The sequence below is a fragment of the Carcharhinus amblyrhynchos genome, chromosome 28, assembly GCF_965287045.1.
Source record: "Carcharhinus amblyrhynchos chromosome 28, sCarAmb.v2.hapA, whole genome shotgun sequence".
In the NCBI taxonomy this organism is placed as follows: Eukaryota; Metazoa; Chordata; class Chondrichthyes; order Carcharhiniformes; family Carcharhinidae; genus Carcharhinus; species Carcharhinus amblyrhynchos.
Window position 1 is genome coordinate 5347682 of NC_137351.1, and position 27002 is coordinate 5374683.

Genomic DNA, 27002 nt, shown 5'->3' on the forward strand with positions numbered 1-27002 from the left:
CAGGTTTATTTGGTAGCAGAAGTTTTGGAGCACTGGACTGTAACCTGATGTTGTGAGACTTCTTACTGTGCCCACCCCAGCCCAACACCAGCGTTTCCACATCATAACCAGCATTCACTGTCCATCCAATCGTGGTAGTTTGTTAGGACACTCCAGAAGGCAATAAAGAGTCAATGGTAAAAGCAAAATACTGCGGGTGCCGGAATCTGCAACAAAAGCTGGAAATGCTGGAAAAAAATCTCAGCAGGTCTGACAGTATCTGTGCCGAGAGAACTGAGGAAGGGTCATCCAGACTCGAAACGCTGGCTCCATTCTCCCTCTCCACAGATGCCGCGGAGATTTTTCCAACATTTTCTGTTTTTGTTAAAGAGTCACCTGTATTTGTTTTGGGGATTGGCTTCACATCGAAAACAGCCCAGTTAAGGACAACAGATTTCCTTCCCTCTCAAACTGGCTTTCATGACCACTTTTTACTGATACCAGCATTTCAATTCCAGGTTTTTTTTTAAAGAGGAACTAATTCAAACTCTCAAACTGCCCGTGGTGGGATTTGACCTCGCATTCTCTGGATAATTAGGAACTCCGTTACTCGTCCAGTTGCTCTCACGGGATCGTAGAGTGGTGCGGCCCTTTCTATTAACAGACCTGCATTTGTCAATGAACTGGCCAGTTTGTGATGTCTCTCAGGGCTTGAGAATTCCCAAGCACACTGTGTTCAGCCCACAGGGATTTTCAGAGGGAGACAACTGATGAAAGAAATGATCCCACTTTACCTCAACACCTGGCAACCAACACACGGCAATCTTTCTGCATCGTTAAAGTATTTATTTAATGGTGCCAAGTTGCTCGCTGTATTGCAGTTTTGTTGATTCATTTAAAAGCAAAAAGGGATGTTTCACAAAGCAATTTTCTTAACGCGCGTTTATTTTCCTGGCTCCCTGAACAAAAGAAGCAAACACATCCCTGAGCTGCCATATTTGGGATTGGTGCAAAAAATATGGGCATTAGCTTGAGTCATGTTACCTTCAGGTTATTGGAATATGAGCTTGCCAGGGAAGGGAGCCCCAGTTTGCAAATATAATCAAATGAGACAGAGATTCATAAAGGTAAGAATCATATGGACTGAAAAGTAGATATAGTAAGTGGTCTCACAACACCAGGTTAAAGTCCAACAGGTTTATTTGGTAACATGAGCTTTCATCAGGTGAGTGATGAAGGGACAGTGCTCCAAAAGCTTGTGCTATCAAATAAACCTTTTGTACTTTAACCTGGTGTTGTGAGACTACGACTTACTGTGCATACCCCGGTCCAATGCTGGCAACTCCACATCATGAAAAATAGATAGCACCTGATTTTTTAAAATGGAAAATGGCATTGGGTTAGTTGGTGATCTACACTGGCAGAGTACTCGAGCAGGCGCCGGAGTGTGGCGACGAGGGGATTTTCACAATAACTTCATTGCAGCGTTAATGTAAGCCTATTGTAGAGTTTACAAGTTCTCCCAGTGTCTGCGTGGGTTTCCTCCGAATGCACCGGTTTCCTCTCACATTCTAAAGATATGTGGATTAGGTTGATTGTTCATGCTAAGTTGCCCCTTAGTGTTGGAGGGATTAATATATAAAATACTTGGGGTTATGGGATAGGGCATGAGATTGTTCTCAGTGCAGGATCAATGGGCAGAATGTCCTCCTCCTGCATTGTAGGGATTCTCCTCCTTCAACTTATAATACTAATAATGAGACTAAGTCTGTTTTCCGTTGAGATGTTATGGTGATAGGGCCTGCGTGGGATTGTGGTCAGTGTAGACCTGATGATCTGAATGGCCTCCTTCCGCACTGTAGGATTCTATGATTCTCTGCAGCTCTGATAGCCCAGTGTTCGTTAAAAAAAAACATTCTCAGCAGGCTTTCAACTTAGTAATATTTCCTCTATTATCACAAAAATCACTGAATAAACTTTGACAGTGAGTCATACAAATAGATTGAGTCGGGTGGCTAAAAGATTCACAAAAAAGAAGGTTTAAGAGGATTTCCAAGAGGTGGAGGAAAGGAGTATGAGAGATTTTTTGAAATAAGCATCTGAACGGTTTCAACAGGTTGAGTGACGAAATTTGGGGATGCTCAAGAGGCCAGAATTGAAGGAGCGCTGATACCTTGGAGTTTTATAGGGCTGGCAGAGATTATAAAGATAAAATGGGGAGAGGTCATGGAGGGATTTATTAAGGGTGCAGGTCATCACCTAACTGAGTAAGAGAGAAGCAAGGTAAATAAGTAACACCAAGCTTGGGTTTTAAAAGCCAGAAGAGTAGATAGGTGATAGCGAAGGTTGAGAGAAAGTGAGGAATTCCACAGTTTTGCGATACTCTCAGTTGCTTTAGTGTTTAATTTTTTTTTAGTTGTGTATTAGCTCCATTTGTACAAATACTGCATCTTTTCACATTAAAATTGCTGAAACAACAGAATGGGCTTTGGGAAAAATGAGCCGTGCGAGCAGAATTAATCCACCGTTTCCTTTCTGTACTACATAAATAAAGGAAATCAGGTTTCACATAAGGGTTTGACATGGGAGGTTGCACACTCATGGGGTTGGTCGAATGTGTAGAATGTACAGTAAGGTTCTTCCAACACCGCTCATTCTCACAATAATTGTGGCTCTAAATGGTTTTTAACAAGCTTCTAGGTAAATGTATTACTTCTGTCTCTTCCCCCTCCCTTAGAGTGTATGAGTTTGCTTATTTCTCTGTGACTCAATGGTCTGACTCTCTCTCACCAGATCCTTGTCTCTCAACAACACCACCTCCCCCTTCCTACATGCAGCTGAGCACATGTTTCCTTCACACTCTCAGTGTGTGCCTGTGATTCTGTCTTTCCAGTGTGTGTCTCCATCTTTGTTCAGCTTGCTCCCTCTTTCTATATTTATGTTTATGTGTGCCTTTCTCCCCCCATTTGCATGCCTATATCTATCGGCTGATCTCTCTCCCTCATGTGTGTTTATGTCTGAGTACTTCTATCACTTGTTGTCTATATTTTTAGTTGTGTACCTGTGTTGATCTGTCTGTTTCAGTTTCCCCATCTCTGTTTCCTTACTGAGTCTCTCCCTGTCCTCTCTGTCTCTGTGCCTTTCACTCAGTGTCTTTATCTCCATTCTTCGTTATGTTTATTATGTAATGGCTAAATATAATTTAACAGCACAGATACAGGCCATTCAGCTCAACAGGTCCATATTAGCGTTCATGCCCCACACATGCCTCCTCCCCGCCTAACTTAAGGGTGGCACAGCGGTTAGCACTGCTGCCTCACAACACCAGGGACCTGGGCTCAATTCTGATCTTGGCTGACTGTTTGTATGGAGTTTGCACGTTCACCCCACGTAGGTTTCCTCCGGGTGCTCCGGTTTCCTCCCACACTCCAAAGATGTGCAGGTTAGGCTGATTGGCGATGCTAAATTGTCCCTTAGTATCGGGGGATGAGCAGGATAAATATGTGGGGTTAGAGGATATGGGTGAGATTGTTGATACAGGCCGAATGGCCTCTTTCTGTACTGCAGAGATTCTATAATTCTAACCTCACGTCCTCCCTATTGGCATATTCTTTCACCCCTTTCTCTCTCATGAACTTTCTCCATCTTGCTCCCACTTAAGTGCATTTCTGCATTGTTGGTCAGCTTCTGAGCCCAAGCTTCTCATAAGAGGGACAAGAGGCCACACTATTGTGCTTTCCTGTTCCTTTGTTCGAACGTTAATGGCTCTGCGAAGCTGAGCAGGCTGCGTGTGTACTGGGGCACTTCAGATGAAGGCATAGACATTGATTAGCGCTTGGTCAACCTCTGTCAAATCCCGAAGTGGCACCGAGATTCAGGTTCTTGACACTTTGCTTTGTTGTCAATGATGTTTTTTTTGGAACGTCAGGAGCCACTGAGGGAAGTAGAAAAAAAGTGTATTTTAATTTCAGCTTTTCTCGATGTAGCATTATAGAGACTCATTCCTCTCACCACCCTCCCCAACCCCCGTTACAAATTTATCCTAGTTTTTTTTTTCAGGAAATTGCATGCCTTTGTTTCTTTTCAGAAGGCAAGAGCAGGGATTTCAGCTTCTGTCAAAAATAATTTCCATTGACTTATCAAGTGAACACACTTGGGTAAAATGGAACTCAGAGCTCGGGTCATCACCCGCTGCATGAATAACCATAATTACCAAGTGCTAACATTCAGAGAGTTGGCATAAATATAATTCTTTCTAATAACTATTCTTTTAGCTGTGTTAACTCTGCATATCCATGTCCAGGTCTACTGCCTCCAATTGTGATCAGCTGAATTTAAAAATTAATTATTCATGATTATGTGAAAATAGGCCCGTGCAGCTTTCAGAAGTACTTTCCAAAGGTACAAAGGTGTGTTGCCTGGCAAAACACTTGTTGCCATGGTTACCAATTCACCGACCTCTGTGGATTTAATGAGCTGCAGTAAATTCACAGGACCCAGCGAGTGACACGCGGGCCCACTCTGTTTCGTTTCTGTCTCGTTACAGCTTTAACCCTTTACTGTCAGCGAGGCTGTCACTCAGCAAGTGCCCGGCGATGGCATCTGATTTTGTAAGCCCCGCTGTGAAGCACCCATTCTCAAACTTAAGCACCATCCTAAGGACGTTGGCCCGACCGTGAGCTCTCTGCTTCCTTTTCCAGGAGGCTTTCAGTGGGGGAACCCAGAAGGAAGAGAGCACCAGAAACTGGAGAATAAACTCGACCTGGGCAATCCATAGCCAAGTTGTTGTCATGGGCACCATCACACAGAATCTGAATAAAGCTTCACCCTGCCTACAATATGAAAGGAAACAAAATGTCTGTCCCACTTACAGAGGGCAAATGCTCATGAGAAAAGCTTTATGTTAGTGAAAGTATCTAAAGTTGGGTGCAATGATTGTTTTCTCTTTGATATATATTTTCTTTAGTCATTCATAGGATGTGGCTATTGCTGGCAGGACAAGCAATTATTTCCCACCCATATTTGCCCTTGAGAAGCTGATGGTGCGCTTCTTTCTTGAACCCCTCGAGTCCATATGATATAGGTACACCCATTGTGCTGTTAGGAAGGGAGTTCCAGGATTCTGACAAGTGACTGTGAAGGAGCAGTGATATTATTCCAAGCGAAGGGTGGCCTGGTAGCACAGTGGTTAGCACTGCTGCGTCACAAATCCACAGACCTGGATTCGATTCCCGGCCTGGGTTACTGTCTGTGTGGAGTTTGCACATTCTCTCCATGTCTGCATGGGTTTCCTCCAGGTGCTCCAGTTTCCTCCCACAGTCCAAAGATGTACGGGTTAGATTGATTGGCCAAGCTAAATCGCCCCTTAGTGTCCTGGGATGCGTAGGTTAGAGGGATTAACGGGTAAATATGTAGGGATACATCGATGGGCCTGATGGGATTGTTGTTGGTGTAAACTCAATGGGCTGAATGGCTTCTGTCTGCACTGTAGGGTTTCTATGATTCCATGATCCTATGAGGAAAGTGTGTGGATGAAAGTGGAATTTGTGGGTAGTTCCCATGTACACACTGTCCTTGTCCTTTTAGACAGTCAAGCTCAGGGCTTGGAAGGAACTGTCAAGGGAGCTTTGGTAAGTTACTGCAGGGCATCTCGGACACGTGGCTATTGTGTGCTGGTGGTGGATGAAGTGCGTGCTTAAGGCAGTGAATGGGGTGCCAATCATGTGGACTGCTTTGTCCTGGGTGGTGGTGAGCATCTTCAGCGTTGGTGAAACTACATTCTTTGAGGCAAGTGACACTCCTGACTTGTGCTTTGGGGAGACATGAGATACAGGGTAGTAGCCAGAGAATATCCAGATCTGATTAGGTCTTGTAACCATTTAATGGTACACCTGAGATAGTTAATGGTGGGACGTGATAATGCTGTTCAAATATCAAGATGAGATGGTTAGAGTTTCTCTTGTTGGAAATGATCTTTATGTGGCAACAATATTATTCACCACTTTTCAGCACCACCTGAATGTTGTAAAGGTTCTGCCTCATTTTCTGGAGCGTTATGAATGAAATTGGCAAACATTCCCACTCTAATCACATAATGGAGGAAAGATCATTGATCGAGCAGCTGACGATGGGTGTGCTGAGGACACTGCCCTGAGAAACACCTGCTGTTACATCCTGGGACTGAGATGATTGACTGCAACAATCACAGCAATCTTCCCTTCTTCCAGCTATGAATTCCAGCCAATGGACATTTCCCATTAATTTTCACTGAATTATATTTTACTCGGCTTCCTCGATCCATACTGAGACAATGGTTGCCTTCATGTCAGGGTAGTCACTCTCACTTCATAGAATCATGGAATCTTATAGTGCAAAAAGAGGCCATTCAACCCATCAAGTCTGACAGAGAATACTCCCCTAGCCCTATCCATGTAGTTACCCTGCTAATCCGCTGACTCATATTGGGACTCAAAGGGGCAATTTAGCGTGGCCAATCAACCTAAACTGCACACCTTTTGACTCATCTCTGACGTTCAGATCTTTTGTCTATATTTGGTCAAGGTCAGAATCTAAACCGAGCATCGATGAGCAGGTTATTGGTGAGTAAGTGATGTTTATTATGCTGATGATAACTTTCAGAAATTTGCTAATGATTAAGAGTAGACTGATGGGATAGTAACTATTGGATTGGATTGATATTACGTTTTGGACAGGAAATAACTGGACCATGTTAATTTTTCTCTGACACTCTGTTACAAATGGTTAGACATTAGGCAAGGCACTAGAAGTCCTTTGGTACCTTTCCCAATTGGCCAATACCAATGCATCAACCTACATGCTGACTATCTTTTCAACTTGGGAGATTGAGTCTTTAAAACCAGGGCCAGTCCTGTTCTCACTCAATGTCTGCACAAACATAAGCACCATCCCTAGAAATGTCACTGGATTGTGATCAGGAACAGGAGGTTTTCCCCTCTCCCTTGCTTAGGGGCACTAAGTCTAATTATGGTGGCCAGCTAGCTGACTGAAATAAAAACAGAAAATACTGGGAAAAAACTCAGCAGGTTTGGCAGCATCTGTGGAGAGAGAAACAGAGTTAATGTTTCGAGTCAGAGTTGGCATTAGTGAGATTGGCTAGCCTGGCACTGACAAGGAATGATACTTGGGACTTTCCTGGCCTAGGAACGCAGGATCAGAGGTAGGCCTTTCAATCTCTCAAGCCTGATGTACCATGCAGTCTGATCTGTATCTCCCCCCATCTATATGTCTCATTACAGCGGTTCCATTCATCCAGAAAACAATCGATTTATGGAGACTAATGTTTTATATATTTTGCAATTCTTTCTTACGAACCAGCTGGGGCAATATATCAGTTGAAGGAGCTGTTGTGTGTTCTTAGCAAATTAATATAATTATTTGATGAGCAGTCTTATTTTTAGTTACAAGGAATTGTCTCATTCTTTTCAGCATGCTTCGCTTTTTAAAGATGCATTCGAACAACAGTGTAAAATTCCTTACAAAGGCTCTTTGCAGCCTGGGGTATTGGTGACTAAAACAAAGCTCACTGCTGCAGCTCAACTCCTCAGACAAAGAACTCGCTCCGAAACTTGATGACTCATACATTGTAACCCTGTCAAGAGATGCTCGATGAGGAGTGTTCTTGTGCTCAGTTATCGGTGTCGCAGGTAAGTGGTGCAGTTGGCTCCATTGGCCCAGATGCCATCTCACGACTCATGGACGCTGTGTGGTCTGGCACAACACCCGGGCAGCGGAGACTGCCTTCCGAGCCCTGCTTTAAAAATAAATACCCGGGAGAAATTGCATCCGAGGCAGCCATTGGCTTGAGTGAGATTAGTGCAGATTCAATGGGTCAGCAGTGTGAATAGAGAAATTACCAATCGGAAAGATGCCAGGTTCTACTCACCTCGGCTTTCGCAATTAACTTACGTCAATGATTTAGACCCGTACAACAGTGCCATTGAGAAGAGAATAAAAAATAAGTGCCAGAGGTTCCAGCTTACAATTATGGTGACTCTTGCAGAAATATTTTTGTGTGTGTATGTGTTAGTATATGGATGGATAGGGATCGAGCATAGGAGTGGACCTGACTTTGATACCCCTCTGACCATCTAGATTCATGCAGCCTCAGATCACCGTCTGTGTGGAGTTTGCACATCCTCCCTGTATCTGCATGGGTTTCCTCCTGGTGCCCCGGTTTCCTTCCACAGTCCAAAGATATGCGGGTTTGGTGGATTGGCCATGCTAAATTTCCCCTATTGTCAGGGGAACTAGCTGGGGTAAATGCATGGGATTGTGAGGATAGAGCCTGGGTTGGTGCAGCCTTGATGGGCCAAATGGTCTCCATCTGCACTGTAGGATTCTGTGATTCTTTTCAATCTATGTGACCCCAGTAATCAGTATCCCTGAGCATTGTTTGTTTAAATTTGTGCAATGATGTTTTAATCTGCTCTCATTTATCTCTGTGGAATGCGCTTCTGATTTTTCTCTTTCCTCTCCCACCTTGCCGCGCCGTATAAAAACTCTCTCGCAGCAACACAGACATTGCACAGTGAAGGCCAGGCCTTCTCATTTTCAGAGTGCGCACCACATTGTATTGAATCTTTTGTTTCCTCGCAGAAAGGCAAGAGTCACCGCTGACTGGGAGCGAAGTAGATGCTGAGGCCACGAGAACTGCAGTCGACGGCTTTGTGAAGGCCTGCGAATCGTAAGTCTTTCAAGAATGTCGGATCAATGGAACAAGACGGAGGAGAGAAAACGCTGAAATGCTTGCAGTGTTGGAGCTCACCGTCGTTGCGACGGTATTCAGAATGCAGGTAGCGCTCACCACTCAAGGCTGCCCCTCAATAACCTGAGCGCTCCTCCAAAAGAGTTACGTTATTACACTGATACCATGATATTTACAGTACTGTTTGTTTCTGCTGTTTTTACAACACTTTGGTTTGGTGCTAAGTTGCGCCAGGTAAATTCGCTTGGCAGCTTGAGCGAGCTGGATTGTGCAGTAATTCAAGGGTGTTAGCCAACTAGAGTATTGCATCTGCCTGCGTGAGGGAGCTGAATTAACAATATACAATTAGACAGGATGGTGGCAGGGAGGTGTAATGTTTTTGCGCATGTTGCCATAATATAAATGGGACAAAATCTGGAGCTGATTCTCACTGGTGTTTCTGTACAATACAAACAGAAACCCAGGGCCAAACTTCACTCAGATCGGATGGTATTTCATTAGAAGTTTATTACAGAATATTGTTATTTGTTTACAATTTTCAAATAGAACCACCAAAGTAACATGGTGCACAGAAACTTTGGAGAGACTGCAAAGAAGGTTCACTAGGATGTTGCCTGGTCTCGAGGGTGTTGGCTAGGAGAAGAGGTTGAATAAACTAGGATTGTTTTCACTGAAAAGGCAGAGGCTGAGGGGAGACCTGATAGAGATCTACAACATTATGAGAGGCCGAGGTAGGGTGGATTGTCAGAGCCGTTTTCCCAGGATGGGTGTGTCAATTACAAGGGGACACATGTTCGAGGTGGGAGGGGAAAAGTTTAAGGGAGATGTGCGGGGCAAGATTTTCATGCAGAGAGTGGTGGGTGCCTGGGACAGGCTGCCAGTGGAGGTGGGGGAAGCAGGCACATTAGCAACATTGAAGAGGTACATGAATAGGGAGGGAATAGAGGGATATAGACTGAGTTTAGTCAGGGCACCATGATTGGCACAGCCTCGGAGGGCCACAGGGCCTGTTCCTGTGCTGTACTTTTCTTTGTTCTTTGAAGAGTTTTTCTAGGAAAAGGTCTTTTCAGAAGCAAAGAGGAGAGTTCTGATCGAGGGCAGCAGTTGGCCAGTATTGTTCTGCCGTGGAACAGACAGAATCCTACAAAAGATATTAACAGCAGCATGTTTTCAGAGATGAAATGGCACCAAATTTTACAATTCCACATCGGTGGGATTGCAGGTGGGGTGAGGGGGCACGGAGGAAGGGGTGGTGGTGGTGAGGGGGCACAGAGGAAGGGGGTGGTGGTGAGGATGTCAAATTCATCAGATGGCCTCCCCACAAGGCTCCTGCCTGCCCCAATCTCTCTGAAATTTTACAGTGGGACAGGCAATGCCAAGACTGATCAACCTTGCCCCAGTTGAGGTCCTTAAGGGGCCGTTTACTACCCAGCCTCAATTTTCAGGCCAGCAGGAGGATTTCAGAGGCGGGGGGTTTCAACCCCCAGAAGGTAACCCCACTCAGGCCTTTGAGTGGGAACAGGATGTGGGGGCAGGGTTGGAGGGGCGCGCCTCCATCAACAATCTTCTTTCAACATCTTCCCCCCCCACCACCCCCCAACGAGATCTGACCCCCTGTGATGATTACCCCCCACCTTCCCAACCAGCCTCTCCACCAACACCTCTAGCCGAAACTCTCCCTACCCTCTGGGCCTCACTTCCCTTCCTAGCCCTGGGACTCGTGCACTTACCCGGTTGTGTAATTCTGGACAGAATTTTCTGGTTCCTCCCACTGATGGAATGATCCAGTCCTGCTGAAAGTTGGTGGACATTTGAATCTTCTTCAGCAGGTCCCAATATGACAGGATCAGATAATCCTGCAGTGGCCAGGACTGGGAGTGCAAGCAGCCCCCTGGGGTAGAAACTAGCTGCTCAGTGATGGTTGGGTGGGGCATGAGTTACACGAACTGGCTGTTGGTATATGGGCCTATGTGTGTGAGAGAGTTTATGGGAATGGAGTCCGATGGGTGCTCAGAGCTTGGGGGGAGAGGAGGAATTGGTACTGTTGAGTACTCAGAACTGAGAGCTGTCTAGACCTCAGACAGCCTCAATTTTCAAGGAGAGGGTGATGTCTGGGAGGCGTGTGTGTGTGTGTGAGACTAAGTGAATGTGTGGCGGTGAATGCAAGTCACTCGTTCTCAGTTTTCCCATTTACTCTCACAATCACACACCAGCACATAAAAATGCACCCACTCTGACTCACATACACTGACCCTCTCACACCCTGTGGGCTTTTATTAGTTTCTTTAACTTCACAACTTGTTGTTATTACATTCCTGTCGTTTTGCTTGGCAATTGTTTCTTTCTTTAAAACCTCAGTTTATTTTTGATGAATTTAGTTATTGCTGTGCCAAACCTTATCTTTCCAAAATTTGCTCATCGGTGACTTGAAAGAGAAAAACTTGCAAATGTGCCCCCCCTCACTCGCGCCTCCAAGCTAACAGGTTGGATAAGCCAGATCTGAGCGTCATGGTGGCACAGCCTCACAGTGCCAGGCACCCAGATTCGATTCTGGTCTTGGCTGACTGTCTGAGTTTGCATGTTCTCCCCATGTTGATGGTGGGTTTCCCCGGGTGCTCCAGTTTCCTCCCACAGTCCAAAGGTGTGTGGGTTAGGTTGATTAACCATGCTAAATTGCTCTTAGTATCCAAAGATATGTGGGTTTGGTTGATTGGTCAAGTTAATTTTCCCCTTTGTGTCCAAAGATGTGTAGGTTAGGTGGGTTAACCATGTTAGATTGCCCCTTAGTGTCCAAAGATGTGTGGGTTAGACTAATTGGCCATGCCAAATTGCTCCTTAGTGGCTGTGGTCTAGCAGGGTAAATACGTGGGGTAACAGGGATAGGGGCTGGATGCGATTGTCGTCGGTACTGGCACTATGGGTCGAATGGTCTCCTTCTGCACTGTAAGAATTCTATGATTCTGTTAAAACTAAGACATGCTTTGTTTTTGTCATTGTGCCTTCCTATCCTCTGCCAATCAATTTGTGCCAGGCTCAACAAGGCAGCAAGTGCATTATCGATGACAGATTGTGCTCTTAGGAGCCAATTTGTGTTCACTTTGTTTCTCCCAGTTTCAGGCTCGGTGTATCCATTGTGCAGGATCCACTGCACAGAACCTCAACTGCATTACCAGAGAGGAAGCTTTGTATTAACAAGATGTCTGTGTAAAGAATCAAGGTCTAATGTGTAGCGTACCATTAAGATGGAAAAGCATTGGAGAGAAGACAAGTTAAAGTGAATGGGTTTTAAAGGCAGGCATGTGTGAGGAAGGCATGGATTACAGGAGCAAAGAGTTTAACAGGACCGAAGGAAAAACATGTTAAAGAGATTTGACTTCAATGTACATCGCATTCAAGAAGGAAAAAGAGTGTGTAGGATGCTCTATTTAAAGCTTAGTAGACAAACAAAGGAAGCTTCAGTGGCACACAGATTGTAGTACAATTATCCCTGCTACCCAGTGGCCATTTGTATGTCATCATGAGCCATTTTCTTTTGGGTGTTGCTTTGATGAGTGGGTGAAGGAGTTTCAATGTCAAAGCTGCTGCCACCAAGCTTCCTTCAAGAATTTTTTGTGTCACGGAGGTATGTGTTTAAAATGTAACAGTTTTTAATTTCTCAAAATATAACCGAGTAAATGTGGTTAAATAATGCACTTATATTCTTTCAGTCAATGAACAGTATTGCTTCAGATGATTTAAATCCAAGCCCACTCGGTGGGATTAAGTTCTATCTTTTCTGTTTCTTGTTTGTCTGCTTATGCTTCCACCCCATCTGTCAGCGTGTCTACCGCTCATTCTGTATACGTCTATCTCACATTCTGTAGATGTCTATCCTTCGTTCTGTAGATGTCTATCCCTCGTTCTGTATACGTCTATCTCACATTCTGTAGATGTCAGTCGCTCATGCTTTCTCTGTTTCATGTGAGAGCACCCATGTCTCGCTCTTTGTCTCTGCATTGACTTGCCCGTCCCCTTGTCTCACCTGCCAGTCTCAAGCTCCATTGTCTTTGTCTCACTCTCTCCCTGTTAAGTATTCAGATTTAAATCAGTTGCGCTGGAGTTTAATTAAGTAGTCAAAATTCCTTTCATGCAAAACTGCTCTATTATTTAGTATTTGGATGTATTGTCAAGATGACTGTGTTGCGCAAAAGGCGGTTGGGTAATTCAGAGCATTGGCCTTCTTCTGAGCCTGAGTTTGAAGCCAATCCATTCGGGTGAGGTGGAAATCTCCTCTTGCTGAATGCTGTTGAAAGCTTGAATTGAAAGTAAGTTCAGCGGTTGGTTCAGTTTGTAGACCGCTAATCAGCAATTAGCTGGCACCACCTCAAGAAAACTATGGCTGGAATTGTCATCAGAAGTCTATTGACTTTCGGTGGGACTGGAAGGTTCTGATGGTGGGCGAAGATGGAAAATCCCAGCCCATGCGTTGTAGGCAGGGATGAGAGAGCTGTATGCTTATTGCACAGTATGTAATCAGTGCGTTTTTGGAAAGGAAGATGTGGCTATTTCTTAACTCCCTGAGTGTGTGGACAACTTGAATAGGCAGCAGTACAGTTTTCATGGGTTTAAAAGGATTATTTATTCACACATTCAACGCAAGAATCTAACACTCTATCGCTTCCTCACTACACACACATTCCCTCAAAGAAAATACAGTTCAAGAGGATTGTACAAGTTACAAACAAAGGAATAACTTGTCAGTCATCTGATTGACTCATCTTAGTACAGACCTACTGAAGAAGAGGTTTTTTTTTCAACTCTTGAAGTGTAGCTGGTGAATTCAATAACCAAAGTCATTGCAGGATTTTCTTGAAGAGAAGAATTTTCAGCATGTCACGATGTTAGTTTGTTATCTTATTACCAGAAGGTCAGGTTTTTTTCTACTCGTGGACTTCAAAAAGTTTGAAGGCCATAAATTGCTGCAGTCTCCAATTTTAAGGCATGTATGTTGCAGACTTTACTGCTGTTTCTTGCACATAAGAACATAAGAAATAGGAGCAGGAGTAGGCCATCTAGCCCTTCGAGCCTGCCCAGCCATTCAATAAGATCATGGCTGATCTGAAGTGGATCAGTTCCACTTTCCCGCTCTCTTCCCATAACCCTTAATTCCCAAGTCTGCCAAAAACCTATCTACCCGTGACTTAAATATATTTAGCGAGGCAGCCTCCACCACTTCAGCAGGCAGAGAATTCCAGAGACTCACCACCCTTTGAGTGAAGAAGTTCCTCCTCAACTCTGATCTAAACAGCTCCCCCCCTTATCTTGAGGCTGTGCCCTCTAGTCCTGCTGTCCTTTCTAAGCGGGAAGAATCTCTCTACCTCTACCCTATCCATCCCCTTCATTATCTTATACATCTCTATAAGATCCCCCTTCATCCTTCTAAACTCCAATGAGTACAGACCCAGTCTATTTAGTCTCTCTTCATAGTCCAACCCCCTCATCTCTGGTATCAGCCTAGTGAACCTCCTCTGCACTCCCTCCAAGGCCAATATATCCGTCCGCAAGTGCAGCGACCAAAACTGCACACAGTACTCCAGCTGCGGCCTCACCAGTACCCTGTACAGTTGCAGCAAGGCCTCCCTACTTTTATATTCTAGTGTTGTTTGTACATGTTTCACATATAAACACACATACGTGTTTCTCACACATTGATGACTTCCCCTGGTCTTTGGGATATTAAGATCCCTTACCTGTGGTCAGTTTTTGTCATGTGACTAGCTGATCGCTAATTCCACTGACCATCCTGGAATGATTTGACGTTTGAAGCTATTGCTACACAATGGAGAATGGATGAGGCCATTCACACCTACCTATGATTAAATGATTTCTCTAAGGCTCTCTTTGTTAAATGGACAGGATTTTATAGCCAAAACCGTAAAATCCCACCTGAGGTCAATGGACCTCCATGGTCTGCCCCTCACCCTCTCTGATTCCCATGGTGGGCGAGATGGTATAATTCTGGCCAGTGTGACTAGGAGGCCATAGACTTTGCGTTTTGGAAGCTAATGTGAACTCCACAAATATTTTTGTATGCCCGTTCAACACCCCACCCATGATCATTCGATTGGGAAATTTCTGGAGACTTGAGGCCATTCTGAGGCTGTGCAGAAATTTGAAAAGTTACCTGACTCTTGACAGCTGCCTTTTGATGCCTATTTTAAACAGAGAAGGCAGTTCCAGAAAATTCTATACTGAATACAGTACATGTTGAATGTTATGCATATGACATGCCTTTACTATAAGTGACACCATGTATGAAAGTTTAATTGTCATTGTGACTGGTTTAGCTGTAAATTCTCTTCCATTCTCTCTTACCATTAACCTTTTTCTGCAAAGCTGTTGAATGTGGCTCAAACATAATCTTAAAGTACTAGCTGCTCCCCAGTACTTTGCCTGAGTGACCATTCTTCATGGGTGAGCTGGATGTTGATTGCCAATACTATTTCATAGAATTCTACAGCACAGAAGGAGGCCATTCAGCCCATCAAATCTGCATTGACCACAATCCCACCCAAGCCCTAATCCCATAACCGCCTGCATTTATCCTAGCTAGTTCCCCTAACACTAAGGGGCAATTTAGCATGGCCAGTCCAGCTAATCTGCACATCTTTGGACTTGATGTGGAGTTGCCGGCATTGGACTGGGGTAGATACAGTAAGTAGCCTCACAACATCAGGTTAAAGATCAACAGGTTTTTTTGATAGCTTCAGAGCTATCAGGTGATGAAGCACCCTGCATCTTTGGACTGTGGGAGGAAACCGGAACACTCGGAGGAAACCCACTCAGACATGGGGAAAATGTGCAAACTCCACACAGACAGTGACCCAAGCTGGGAATCGAACCCAGGTCTGTTGCAGTGAGGCAGCAATGCTAACCATTATGCCACTGTGCTGCCCCCTATTTCTAACCATAGACAAGATATCACTGCCATAATATGACCATGTCCCCACAGGCATCCACATGTTTGTGTCTATACATTTTTTTGTTCCATCATCCATGGGATATGGGCATGAAGTATCTATTGTCCATCCCTAATTGAATCATACAGAATCACCGAATACTACTGTATAGAAGAGGTCCATCGGCCCATCGAGTCTGCACTGATACATGAAATGCCCTGATCTGCCCATCTAATCCCACTTGCCAGCACTTGGCCCATAGCCTTGAATGTTATTCCATGTCAAGTACTCATCCAGGTACTTCTTAAAGGAACGTGAGGCATTCCACCTCCACCACCCTCCCAAGCAGCCCATTCCAGACTGTCACCACCCTTTGGGTAAAAAATCTTTCCTCAAATCCCCCCAAACCTCCCACCTCTCACTTTTAACTTGTGTCCCCCTCATAACCGACCCTTCAACTAAGAACAACAGCTGTTCCCTATCCATTCTGTCCATGCCCCTCACAATCTCGAAACACCTCGATCGGGTCACCCCTCAGTTTTGTCTGCTCCAACAAAAACAACCCAAGCCTATTCAACCCCTTTTCATCACTTAAATGTTCCATTCCAGGGGCGTCCTGGTGAATCTCCTCTGCACCCCCTACAATGCATTCAAGTCTTTCCTACGATGTGGCTAATTTCCCCTGAACTGTTATGCTCGGGCCTCTGCTTAGGAATCAGAAGCAGAAAACCTGACTGATTATTCTCTCTCCAGAAACTAATCCTAGTGCCCTGGCTGAGATCAAGTGTAGGAATTTCTTTTCAAGGAAAACGAAGGCTAAGCTAACACAAAGCATACCACGATCATCACTGGTGACCGTAAGGACTGAAATGCTTTTCATGCAAGGAATCCAGGAAGATTCCTTCCTTGATAGGTTGAGCATGTCCTTGACTTGAAACTCATTACTCTCGCTCGCTATTATTTCAATTGGCAATGTTCCGTGAATTAGGGAGTTTCCTTGTTTGCTACAGGTCTTATAATTGTTGACAGTATTTCAAAGGATGACTGGAAGGAGCTTGCGGTAATTAGCCTTTGGCTGCAGCGTTCCTACATTAGACACAATCCTACAGGACACTGAGTTGCACTAATTGGCAAACAGATGTGATGCCCTCTGCCAAAGTGATTACAAGTGAAGAACAAGGAGTTACATTTATATGTCAGGGTACTTCAGTAATAGTACAGTACAGACATTTGGAGTAAAATGCAGTTTGTTTCACGACTGCTCATGTCTAAAGTTTTTTTTTGAAGCATTGCTTACACTGTGCTCTGTCTCAATCAATAATTTTTGTTTTCCAATGTTCAGATAACTGAACAGAAAGAACATAGAATGGCAATAAATGAGACCATCAAACTACTCTTTCCGCAACACAGTGCAGCACGGTGACGTAGTGCTTAGCACTGCTGCATCACAGCGCCAAGAACCTGGGTTCAATTCCGGCCTTGGTTAACTGTCTGTGTGTAGTTTGCACATTCTCCCCATGTCTTCATGGGTTTCCTCCCACAGTCCAAAGATGTGCAGGTTAGATGGATTGGCCATGGTAAATTATCCCAAGATGTGTAGGTTAAGGGGAATTAGCGGGGCAAATTTGTGGGGTTACCAGAATAGGGTGGGGATAAGGTATTTGTCAGAGAGTCAGTGCAGACTCTATGAGCCAAATGGCCTCCTTCTGCACTGCAGGGATTCTATGATTCTTCATGTATCATTTCCTAGTTCTAATGCTTTCCTTCCTATCTTGTCATGGGCTCAAATGGTTCATTTAACTCCCAACAAAGCCCCTGCACATCTACCTACTCATGGAGATGGCTCACCAGTTTAATCCGCTGTGGGCAATCACTCTAAATAGCCACTATTTCTGCAAAACTCACATAATTATCCAACAACTCGGTGTCACTATTCAACTCTGACCACCCGCCATCTCTCTGTCCAGCAGCATAGGGACAACTGTTCTCACATTTTTCATTATCCTTCTACCCTGCCTCCAAACCTTCTCATCCATTTCCAACACAATCTAGTGCTCTTTTGAGGAAGCCTCAGTCTGAGTTGTTCTTAATGAGAGTCTCGTGCCACACCCATTGACAAATTTATAGAATCATAGAATCCCTACAGTGCAGAAGCAGACCATTCAGCCCATCAGCTCTGCACTGATTCTCCAATAGATTCCACCAAGACCCAGACTCTATAGCCTCACGTATTTACCCCACCAATACCCCTAAGCTACACATCCTGGGACATTAAGGGGCAATTTAACATGGCCAATCCACCTACCCTACATATCTTTGGACTGAGTACCCAGAGAAAACTCCCACCGATATAGCAAATATGCAAATTCCACACAGACAGTCATCCAAGGATGGAATTGAACCCAAGTCCCTGGCACTGTGAGGTAGCAGTGCTATTTGGCCCATTGAGTCTGCAGCAAATTTCTGACAGATTACCTCACCCAGGCACAATCCCTGTTGTTCTACTTATAGGCCTCGCTAATCCCACTAACCTACATCTCTTTGGATACTAAGGCGCAATTGAGCATAGCCAATCCACCTAACCTGCACAAAGAAACATAGAAACATGGAAACTAGAAGCAGAATAGGCCATTCGGCCCTTTGAGTCTGCTCCGCCATTTATTTTGATCATGGTTGATCATCAAATTCAATATCCTGATATCCTCCTTCCCCCATATCCCTTGATCCCTTTAGTCTCAAGAGCAATATCTAATTTCTTCTTGAAACCAGAAACATTTTGGGCTCCGCTGCTTTTGTGATAGTGAAGAAATTTCTCCTCACCTCAGTTCTCAAAGGTTTACATCTTATCTTTAAGCTATGAGCCCTAATTCTGGACTCCCCCACCATTGGGAACATTCTTTCTGAATCTACCCTGTCCAACCTTATTAGAATGTTATAAGTTTCTGTGAGATCCCCTCTTGCTTTTCTAAACTCCAGTGAGTAGAATCCTAACCGACTTAGTATCTCCTCATATGACAGACCTGCCATCCCAGGAATCAGCCTGGTAAACCTTCGCTGTACTCCCTCTATAGCAAGGTCATCCTTCCTCAAATAAGGACACCAAAACTGCACACAATACCCCAGGCGTGGCCTCACCAACGCCCTATACAATCACAACAAAACATTCCTATCCCTATACTCAGTCGCTATGAACGCCAACAGACAATTTGCCTTCTTTACTGCCTGCTGTACCTGCATGCTTACTTTCAACGACTGGTGCACGAGGATTCCGAGGTCAAGTTGAGTATGTACCTCTCTCAATTTACACCCATTCAAGTAATGATTTGTCTTCCTATTACTGCAGCCAAATTGGATAATCTCACATTTATCCACATTATACTGCATCTACCATGCAGATACCCACACACTCAGCCTGTCCAAATCACACTGAAGGATCTCTGCATCCTCCTCACAGCTCACCCTCCCACCCAAAATTGTGTCATCTACACATTTGGAGATAATATATTCAGTTTCCTCTTCCAAATCATTTGTATAATGTGAACATCTTTGGATTGTGGGAGAAACCCAGAGGAAACCCACGCAGACACGGGGAGAACGCACAAACACCACACATTAAGAAGTCTCACTACACCAGGTTAAAGTCCAACAGGTTTATTTGGAATCACGAGCTTTCAGAGTGCTGCTCCTTCATCATGTGAGTCACCACTCACCACCACATGATGAAGGAGCAGTGCTCCAAAAGCTTATGATTCCAAATAATCACTTCTTACTGTAACCACCCCCAGTCCGATGCCGGCATCACCACATCATAAACCCCACACAGTCACCCAAGACCAGAATTGAACCTGGATCCCTGGCAGTATAAGGCAGCAGTGCTAACCACTGTCCCACGGTGCTTCACAAATAAGAACATAAGAATTAGGAGCAGTAGTAGGCTAGTTGGCCCCTCGAGCCCACTCCACCATTCAATGAGATCATGGCTGATCTTTTCATGGACTCAGCTCCACTTACCCACCCACTCACCAAAGCCCTTAATTCCTTTACTGTTCAAAAATTTATCTATCCTTGCCTTAAAATCATTAAATCATAATTCTCGCAAATCATTCATCCCGCCTAGGGAGTGTTGGTTTCGCCACAATGTCCAGTAGTTCTGTACTCACAATCTGAGTTAAATCAGTTTAGTTCTGCATTTGTAACCTCCAGGACAAACCCAGACCAAGGCCGGGTTTGTGTTGTCAACCCGAAGGAGATTGTTGCACGGGCTGTGAGATAGACCATTTCATATTCGTGCACATCCTTTTTTGAAAACCTAGTACTAAATACCGGATGATAGAAAGAAATTGTGTCGATATAGCGCCTCTCATCAAGTCGGAGTGCTCCAGAGTGCCCAGTGGGTTGCGAAGTACTTTTGAAATGAGGTTGCTATTGTAAAGTAACCAACTTAGACTCGCAACTTCCCACCACCAGCAATAACCAGAGATATAATTTACACTTTCCGTCTAATTTTCATTGTTCACCAGAGTTGGGCAGCTTCCTCTAATTCTGGAGAAGCTGATCCAAAAGCAGTTGAGCAGTCACTGTCTCAACACTGACGCAGGCTGCATTGGCCGAGCCATTTCCCCTCCTTTCGTTTCCACAATGTGGCCGAGCAGACGCTCCCTGGCCCCAGGTCGCCCCTCATTATTGGTGCAATCAGTGGTTTCCTGGCACAACTTCCTCCTGATAATGTGCAGTACAGTGAAAGGTGTGATAGCACCTGAGAGCAATTAACATCTCCTCGAAAGCAAGCCAAGAAATGTTCCTGGAAAACTGCCTGGAGCAGAGACAGAGAGAAAGGAGAGAGAATCAACGCAAACATCAGTGACCTCGCTGCTATCTCGGAATGAAAAGCTTGCCTTTTAGGGAAAATGTAATTATTTTCCTCAAGCAGAAGCCACGGCAATGGTCATTCCAGTTATCAAAATATAATCAACAACAAGTGATATTTATCTGGTGCCTTGCATGTAATATGAATGCTCCAACACACTTTATTGGAGTGTTTGGCACTGAGCTACATAAGACGATATTAGGGCAGATAATCAAAAGCTGGTTCAAAGAGGTAGGGTTTAAGAAGCATCTTGAAGGTGGAAATGAGTTAGAAAGGCAAAGAGATTTAGGGAGATAATGATGTGGATATGCTGGCATTGGACTGGGGTAAATACAGTAAAAAGTCTGACAACACCAGGTTTTGTCCTAATGTTGTCAGACTTTTTACTAGGGAGAAAATGCCAGACTTTAAGATCAGGGTGAAGGTGCAGCTGCAATTGGCACAGTTGCTAAGTTTGGGGATGTACAAGAGGCAAAACTGAAGGGGTGCAGAGATCTCAGAAAGTTGTGGAGTTGCAAAAGGTTACAATGATAGGGAGGCGGTTAAGTTTAAGATTTGTTTTTCATGTCACAATTAGGCTTACATTAACATTTCACTGAAGTTACTGTGAAAATCCCCTAGTTGCCACACTCCGGCACCTGTTCAGGTACATGGAGAAAGAATTTAGCACGGCCAATGCACCTAACCAGCACATCTTTTGCACTGTGGGAGGAAACCCCGAGCACCCGGAGAAAACCCACGCAGACATGGGGAGAACATGCAGACTTCGCACAGACGGTGACGCAAGCTGGTAATTGAATTTGGGCCCCTGGCGCTGTGAGGCAGCAGTGCAAACCGCTGTGCCATCATGTTAATGCCATGAAGGGATTTGAAAACAAGGACGAGAATTTTAATGTCAAGGCAATAATTAATCCAGCAACAAGTGGCTTTCAATAGACAGTGAATTAAATAATGTGACCATTTAACTTGGTCTTAAGCTTAAGAAACTTACAATTTACAGACAAAGGTTGAGGGACTACATTTGTTTAAAGCTGTTACTTTTATGATGTTACCCAGTACCTTAGAATCATGGAATCTCTACACCGCAGAAGGAGGCCATTCGGCCCATCGCACCTGCACCGTCAACAGTCCCACCCAGGCCCTATCCCCACATATTTACCCTGCTAATCTCCCAACGCTAAGGGGCAATTTAGAATGGCCAATCCACCTAACCTTGTCTTGTTTTGATAGCTCAGGTGAAAATGACACATTTGTCACAGTTAAAGTAGGGAGTTCTTCAAGTGTCCTGAACAATATTCTTTGTTTCATCATCAGCAAAAGTAGGTTGACTGTCCATTGCAAACTGTTGTGTGCAAAATGGCCTCTGCATTGGTCTCCCCCAGTAACTGCACTTAGAAATAATTCAATATGGGTGAAGCATTTTCAGATGGTTGGGATGTGATAAGGTGTGGTATAAAGTCTTTTTTTTATTTCCTGTGTTCATATATTTAAAGAATTTGTTGACTGATGTTATAACATTAAAGGCCGCTGTCTTCAGTGGAAAAGATCTGGCAAACCTGGGGGACGAGATTTGACTGTTAATTTTGTTCAACATCAGTGACATAATGTTGTGTTTCAATGTGATTTATGGCATTTGGAAAACCATTTCAGGACTTTTTAAAGTCAATAATTTTCATAGATCTCTTTCAGGAATGCATGAGTGTGACAGAGACTGCGAGAGACTTGGAACAGGATAGAGCAACCTGTGCATTAGAACATAAGAACATGAGAAGTAGGAGCAGGAGTAAGCCATTGTAATAACACCACAGAGGCACCAAATTACTTTATTTACACCATACTTCTGTACACAGCAGCTCTCCAGTTGCTCCCTGCTGAATGCAGGCTGGGAGTCTGACACACCTGCTTTAAACAGGGAGCATGAGGCTCCCTGATTCATACTCTCGCAAGCCAACCTCATTAGCCTGGCTGAAGTCATCACAGCCATCTAGCCCCTTGAGCCTTCTCCGCCATTCAATGAGATCATGGTTGATCTTTTTGTGGACAAAGCTCCACTTACCCACCCACTCACCATAACTCTTAATTCCTTTACAGTTCAACAATCTAACTATCTTTGCCTTAAAAATAGTCAATGAGGTAGCCTCAACTGCTTCACAGGGCAGGGGCAGTGGGCCTAGATAGGGTGCTCCTTCAAGGCTCAGTACATTCTTGGTGGGCCAAATGGCCTCCTTCTGCACTGTAGGGATTCTGTGGGTGGCTGATGGCTTATGAAAGGGAAAGATGGGGAAGGCCAGTAAGGAGGCAATTTCTGTAAAGGTTTGAAGGTGGAACTGTAGCGCAAATCAAGTAAAATGCTGAGGTTGCGCATCATCAGGTTACATTTCAGTGGGCTGCACGGCAGTGAAGGAATCCAGGGTTGGGACACACTGTCCAATGCTGAAACCCACTAACCAACATTGATTCCCGGTCTAGAGATTTTGTCCATCTCAGTCAGATCAGCTGGAGGATGGATCTCAGCGTCATTGGATTTGGGAGGGGAAAATCAGGCAGGTTTCTTCCGCTTCACTTATTACGAACCAATGCTGAAAAGTGTGTGGAAAATTGGTGAGGACAGGACCACGCTGGATCGTGATAACCGCCATGCAAATAACTGTTTGGACTTCACACATGAAGAATGATCATTTGAACAAGATAAGGGGAGGTGACTGTTACTGATGGAGTTGTTCCACAGTAAGGGCAAGTGAGAGGACATTCTGTGTGATGCTCCCAAACTCTCCCATTAACTTTGGCAGAAGATCATTGGAAATAATGGAAATAGCTAAACATAACTACTTGTTCATTGTCTTGTCATCCCACCAGTCTCCCACTGCACTTACAGTGAGGGACTAGGCGAATGACAGAGTGGGGAGGAGGAGAGAATGGAACAGAGAAGTTGAGCTAGTATGGACAACAGATACTGGGGAGTCAGGGCAGAGGGGGAGAAACATGGAGAATAGAATTACAGAAAAATAGGTGAATTATGTATTTATGCTTATTTATATATAAATGCTGACATAAAACTCTGTAGAACTCAGTTGTTATCTCAGTTAAGATGTTGGCATCTGAATTAATAACCGTGGAGACTTAAACAGATGCTAACTGTTCAACTTCATATAAAATTATTTTGTGTAAGTGTTACTCCAATCCCAAATACAGATGTTGTGTGAATATTCATTCCTACATTTTGCGTTTCTAATCATGCCAGAAGAATTGACAGACTAAATAAATTCTTCTCACCTCATTAAAGGTCAGCTGACTCCTGGTGGGTTGCATCAAGCAATTCCAGCAACTTGCTTTGCAAAAAATTTCTTTGACCTGAGTGACCCAGTGATCAGGCCCCAGGACTGGAGAAATAAAGGTAGTGGGAGCTCAGGGCAGTGGTGTATTTCACATGGACCCTCCATCTCTGGATTTCAATTCAAACGTGGCTCGGGGAGATGGGACGAAAGTCTCCTCTGTCTGTTTGCTTTAAGGGTTGTCTCAGACCTGCCTCTGACTGCAATGGGCCCAGTAAGAATATTGCTGGCCCCACTTCTACACTGATTCACATGGTGCTGTAGCTAAAGTCATGCTGAAGCTCTCTTGAATTCGATAGAATCACAGAATCGTCTCCAGTGCAGAAGGAGGCCATTCAGCCCATCGGGTGTGCACCGACAACAACCCCACCCTAGCCCTATCCCTGTAATCCCACATAATCCATCTGACACTAAGGGGAAATCTCACCCATAACCCTATGTATATCCCTTATAACCCTAAGTATTTATTCCGCTAATCCCTCTAATCTACCCATTTTACAAAGAGCAAGACCAAAGAATAATATAGTACAGGAACAGGTCCTTTGGCCCTCCAAGCCTGCGCCAATCACATTGTCCTATCTAGAGCAACTGCTTATATGCCTCTATTTGCCGTTTGTTCACCTGTCTGTCCAGGTAAGTCTTAACTGTCACTAATGTGCCTGCCTCAACCACCTCACTCGGCAGTGCATTCCAGACCCCTACCACCCTCTCTGTAACAAGTTTCCCCAGCACATCTCCATTGAACCTTTCCCCTCCCTTATCTTGAACATGTGCCCCCTCGTAATTGTTATATCTGCCCTGGGAAAAAGCTTTCAATTGTTCACCTTATCTGTACCCTCATAATTTTATAAACTTCCAGCCCCTCAGCCTCTGTCTTTCCAGGGAGAACAATCCTAGTTTATTCAATCTTTCGTCATAGCTAATACCCTCCATACCAGGCAACATCCTGGTAAACCTTTTATGTACTCTCTCCCCATCCTTCAGGTAGTGTGACTCTAAGGGGCAATAGTGGGGCACTAAGGGGCAATTTAGCGTGGCCAACCCATCTAACCTGCACAGATTTGGATTAAGGTATACTGATGCGACAATTTAATCGTACCTTAATTTTGTAGCTCACTCATGCTGTGCCGAGCCTAATTAATGGGGCAATATTGAGGGAGATTTACATTGCGTCAAACCTGTCCTACACCTGAAAAGAGTACGTTGGATAATGAAATTTGCATCAAACCCTCAGTAAAAGTGCAAATTCCACTCTCCCAAAGACCTGAATTCTTTTGAACTCATTAAGCGTAACTGAAACAAAACAGGCTGTACGTCAGCCCAAGGTGAACCAAAATGTGGCTTTGAATTAGGTGGCAGCTGTGAGACAAGACACTAAATCTGAATTGGGCAAAGTCTTGATAGTTAGTAATCAATTTGCTGGAGGAGACTGTGGGCTGATGGGGCAAACGGTGGCAGGAAGAAATAGAATTATTTTTAGTAGACTATAAAAAAATGGCTCCTTTGCTTTAGTTACTTATAAGCTTACTTTCCTTTAGTGATGATGATGTCAAAGTCCTGGCGAGTGAACAAAGGGTGGCAAGATGGATGGATCTAGATGGTTAGCTGCCGTCCAGCCCCTGGAATCAGAATGGTAAGTGTCTAATATAATTATATGTACTTTTTTTTTAAAAAGTCAGTTCTTGTATTTAATTAATCCAAACAAAGAACAAAGAACAAAGAACAACACAGCACGGGAAACAAGCCCTTCGGCCCAACGAGCCCACGCCGCCATTTTAACATTGTGCTTTTCCTCTTCCACCCTTGACCCATGTCTATGCTTATGGCACCCACATTGGAAACCAGATTAAGGGGAGAATAAATGGATCCCAAGTCCTGACGCTGACTAAATGGGTTTGGAAAACAGTGAGTGGAAGAAACCTCCAACAGTGAATGGGAAATAATGGTGACCTGATCTTCTTTGTGACTTTGCAACACCTACTGCAGAGATCATGGGTGGGACTCTCCCAAAAAAGTTTCTTGTGCCAAATTCATGTAAAAGACTGGAATAAATTCAGTGGGATTTTCAAAATGAATTTTCCACACACACTCTGCAGAGTGCCCTAGTGTGAATCTGATTAAAAATCAATGGGCAGCACCTATTCCTCCCTGAGAGGCCGGCAGCATAGTACAGAGTGGGCCACTGCGCATGCGCCGATCTGTCGTAACAGAGATAGGCACGTGCACAGTGGTCCCGCTCTGCCGGCCTCCCGATCATTGGCCAGCTCAATTGTTGGCCAGCCCCACTAATCATATGCAAATGATCATTAGCATAATTTATGCAGCTCTGCGCTGATTTCTGATGTGGAGTTGATGGTGTCGGAAATCTGACAGCCAGAGATGCGTGAAGACCGTGGCACCCATCAGGAACCCTGCTACAGGGCCACTGCTTGAGTTTCCCTGCCCACTGCACCCCTGATCCTTCTCTCTCCTAACAACCCAACCCTGCTGAGAATGAGGTCATCCTTGGCTATAGTGCTTTCTCCCATCAGATGCTCGCCTGATATTCCTGAGGGAAAGGTGGAATAACATGAGGAACTGGTTCCCAAATTAAGAGACAATGGGTGGATTCACCAGGCATTCATGCCAGCAGGAGTCTCCGGTCCCGCTGCAATGTAAAGAGACTTGGCTGAGTGCCAAATTCTCCACCCTCTCTGGCAGTGGCAGCAGGGTGTGAACGGCCGGAGAATTCTCGCCCATATCTTTAGGAGGAATAGAGGAAAAACTTGTTTCAGGGCATTTAGGAAGACTTCCCAGTGCACTACATTCATCATGGTATGGGGCGGCACAGTGGTTAGCGTTGCTACCTCATAGCGCCAAGGACTGGGGTTCAATTCTGGCCTCAGGTGACTGTTTGTGTGGAGGTTACACATTCTCCCGGGTCTGCATGGGTTTCCTCCCGGTGCTCCGGTTTCCTCCCACACTCCAAAGATGTGCGGGTTAGGTTGATTGGCCATGCTAAATTGCTCTAAGTGTCAGGGGGATTAGCAGAGTAAATATGAGGGGTTAACATAAGAACTAGAAGCAGGAGTTGGTCACCTGGCCCCCTGAACCTGGTCCACCATTCAATAAGATCATGGCTGATCTTTTTGTGGCCTCAG

General features: G+C 44.6%; 1 long non-coding RNA gene across 1 annotated transcript; it reads left to right on the forward strand.

Annotated features, from left to right (window-relative positions):
• Positions 1–7516: 7516 nt before the first annotated feature.
• LOC145359586 (uncharacterized) lies at positions 7517–25488 on the forward strand. Its single transcript, XR_013889604.1, has 3 exons — positions 7517–7664; positions 8617–8813; positions 25401–25488. It is a non-coding gene; the product is annotated as an uncharacterized LOC145359586 (long non-coding RNA).
• The last annotated feature ends 1514 nt before the right edge of the window (positions 25489–27002 follow it).